General features: G+C 49.4%; 1 pseudogene; it reads right to left on the reverse strand.

Moving 5' to 3' along the window:
* Positions 1 to 659: 659 nt before the first annotated feature.
* On the reverse strand, positions 660 to 1463 carry LOC123490807 (annotated as a pseudogene).
* Positions 1464 to 3856: the final 2393 nt, after the last annotated feature.

The following is a 3856-nucleotide window of genomic DNA, read 5'->3' on the forward strand; positions in this document are numbered from 1 at the left end:
ACAAAATGTGGAAAAAGTCAAGGGGTCCGAATACTTTCTGAATGTACTGTATATCAGCCACATCATTGACCCATATACAGTGGGGAAAAAAAGTATTTAGTCAGCCACCAATTGTGCAAGTTCTCCCACTTAAAAAGATGAGAGAGGCCTGTAATTTTCATCATAGGTACACGTCAACTATGACAGACAAAATGAGATTTTTTTTTCCTGAAAATCACATTGTAGGATTTTTTATGAATTTATTTGCAAATTATGGTGGAAAATAAGTATTTGGTCAATAACAAAAGTTTCTCAATACTTTGTTAAATTTTTTATTTATTTTTGTCATTTAGCAGACGCTCTTATCCACAGCGACTTACAGTTAAGTGAGTGCATACATTTTTCATACTCATCAAGACCTTGATTAGATTGATCAGGTTAGCTAGTTCAGGCGTGAAGCCTCTAGGTGTCCCCGGAGAGAGGTTTGTGAACCCCTGCATGAGAGGACCAGCTGCTCATGGAAGTTTTAGAATGAATTCTATTTCTATGGTCCATACTCCTGAGAAGGCCCTCAGTCCTCCTACACCACATGGTTGAAGGTAAGATGTGCAGGACGTAGGTGATGACAGAGACGGCGATTAGGGAGAGAGGCTGAACCTCGAGCTTGAAGCTGCCCTAACGATTTAGTCTTCAGCTCCACCTCCACAGGTAAGTGGTCACTCACTTCCAGAACCCTTTCCTTTGAGAGTTTATACTCCTTGGCGATGTTGAAGACCCGAGCTGAATAAGGTTTGGATGGCCTTCAGGAAGGGCTGTCCGTGTACCACAATCCTGTCATAGGCACAGCTGGTGAGGTCTCCAACAGTGGTGTCCACCTTGTCCCCGATCAACCAGAAGAATCCAGGGTTTGAGAACAGTCTGATGTTTGCCTTGTCCTGCCTTGTGATGTGCCCACAACCAGCATTGAAGGCTCCAAGGAACATCACTTTCTCAGTATTCCACTTCATTTTGATTTCCTCAAAGACATCGTAGAGCTTGTCAATCTCCTTGATTGCGTCAGAGGCTGTAGTGTGCAGTGGGATCAGAGCAAAGTCTCCTATCACTGTTTCCTTGGCTTGGAATCTAACAACAAAGGGGTCTCTGGAGAAAGCATCCACACCCCCTTCCTTTCTGTCAGCGTACTGGTACCGATCTGTCAACTTTACAGTCTCATTCCGGTACTCTGCTCCTGGTCTTCAGGGTGTTAGCTTCAGACCTCCACTGGCAACATATTTATAGTGATAGTTGTCATCATATCTGGTACTGTATCAACAGAGCTTTGGTGGCTTTGCCCTGTAGGTATTTTACCTCCTGAAGGAGACAGATGTCACAACGAGACACAATCTTTGTCAGAGTGTGCATCACCCCGCAGTTGAAGCTGATTTGTGGCATCGGAAGTTCTGGATGTTGAAGGCACATATCCTAAATCCTGAAACATGGCCCATGAATACCAATGAGAAGGAGGAGAGGAGAGGGAGCAACTCATGACTGAGCTGATCGCTTCTTTGATGTGAATTTGGAAATGTGTTATCATACCCTTTGTTGGCAATGAAAGTTTTTAATGAATTTATTTGCAAATTATGGTGGAAAATAAGTATTTGGTCACCTACAAACAAGCAAGATTTCTGGCTCTCACAGAACTGTAACTTCTTCTTTAAGAGGCTCCTCTGTCCTCCACTCGTTACCTGTATTAATGGCACCTGTTTGAACTTGTTATCAGTATAAAAGACACCTGTCCACAACCTCAAACAGTCACACTCCAAACTCCCACTACTCGCTAAGACCAAAGAGCTGTCAAAGGACACCAGAAACAAAATTGTAGACCTGCACCAGGCTGGGAAGACTGAATCTGCAATAGGTAAGCAGCTTGGTTTGAAGAAATCAACTGTGGGAGCAATTATTAGGAAATGGAAGACATACAAGACCACTGATAATCTCCCTCGATCTGGGGCTCCACGCAAGATCTCACCCTGTGGGGTCAAAATGATCACAAGAACGGTGAGCAAAAATCCCAGAACCACACGGGTGTCACGGTTCCCTCAGACAGAACCCAGAAGCAGACCAGGACAAGGAGAGTTGAACGAAGGTGAGGGTTTATTACAGATTCAACAAAGGTGCAGGATAATCCAGGGAACAGAGCGGGCGGCGTGGATGAGTTGTTGAGGGTGCAGTTGTTGGTCCAATGATGGCTCGGCAGCCGCCGACCATCAGGCAGAGGTAGGGTGAGGGGTTCCGGACGAGTGACTGGAGAGCTGGAACAAAAACGGAGGTAAGTCAACAATAAACCAACAAGGTACAAAACAACAAAACTAACGCTAGAAGCTCTAGGACTGATACTCTGATAAACCTACTGTTCATGGCTAACGATCCGGCAGGAACTGGATGTTTGGCCAGAGCCTAAGAAGGGTGATGATCAGGACCAGGTGTGCAGATTGCTGATGGGATGCAGGTGCGGAAAACAAGAGAGCTCCCGGAGCGTTCCCGAACCCTCGGGAAACTGGAGATCACGAACAGGAAAAACTAGTCACCAGACAGGACCCGACTCAGACTGCCGGGATCGTTACAGTACCCCCCCTCCGACGAGACGCCACCGGGCGGACCTCCGGAGCGCCAGGATGGAGGCGGTGAAATCACTGATGAGGTCAGCATCTAGGACCTGTCGCCGCAGGAATCCAACTCCTCTCTTCCAGGACCATACCCCTCCCAGTCCACGAGATACTGGAACCCGGCCCCGCCGTCTGGAATCCATGATGCGACGCACCGTGTAGGCAGGACTACCTCCGATCATCCGAGGAGGAGGAGGGGGAGGCGGAGGAGGAAGCAGAGGACTGAGGAAGACAGGCTTGAGGCAGGAGACATGAAAGGTGGGATGGACTCTGAGCGTCCTCGGTAGTTTGAGTCGAACTGCCACTGGATTGATCACCTTCTCCACCACAAACGGACCAATGAACTTCGGTAACAACTTCCTAGACTCAGTCCGTAAAGGAAGATCCGTGTGGCCAACCAGACCCTATCTCCGATGGTGTAGGTGTGGAGCGGGGATCCGCGACGAATCGCCTGGAGCTGATACCGGTCCGAAACTCTAAGGAGTGCCTTTCTGGCACGATGCCAGGTCAGGTGGAACGCACGAATATGGGCCTGAACAGAAGGCACTGAGAGCTCCTTCTCCTGAGAAGGGAACAAGGGAGGTTGGTAGCCATACAGGCACTGGAAGGAGACATCCCAGTGGCAGATGTAGGGGAGAGTATTGTGGGCATACTCAACCCAAGGCAACTGAGAGACCCAGGAGGTGGGGTTGGGAAGAGACCAGAACAGCGTAGGCGTGGATTCCATCTTCTGGTTGGCTCTCTCCGCCTGACCATTGGATTGGGGGTGAAAACCAGATGTGAGACTGACTGTAGCTCCAATGGCCAAACAGAAGGACTTCCAGACAGCAGAGGTAAACTGAGGGCCACGGTCGGAAAGCCTGATATCACTGGGCAAACCGTGGACCCTGAAAACCTCCCTCACCAGGATCTCGGACGTCTCCGAGGGCAGAGGAAGCTTGGCAATAGGCACAAAGTGGGCGAACTTGCTGAATCTGTCCACGATAGTCAGAACGACCGTGTTCCCCTCAGAAGCGGGCAACCCAGTGACGAAGTCCAGGGGCCAGATGCGACCATGGTGCGCGGGGAATAGGAAGGGGTGAAGTAGTCCAGAGCTGGGCCGATTGGTACTCTTATTCTGCGCACACACTGGACAGGCAGCAACAAAACCCCAGTATCCTCGGCCATGGCAGGCCACCAAAAACGTCTGCGAAGAAACGCCATTGTCCGAGCCACGCCAGGGTGACAAGCCA

This window comes from Coregonus clupeaformis, unplaced genomic scaffold (assembly GCF_020615455.1).
Source record: "Coregonus clupeaformis isolate EN_2021a unplaced genomic scaffold, ASM2061545v1 scaf4902, whole genome shotgun sequence".
NCBI classification, from domain to species: Eukaryota; Metazoa; Chordata; class Actinopteri; order Salmoniformes; family Salmonidae; genus Coregonus; species Coregonus clupeaformis.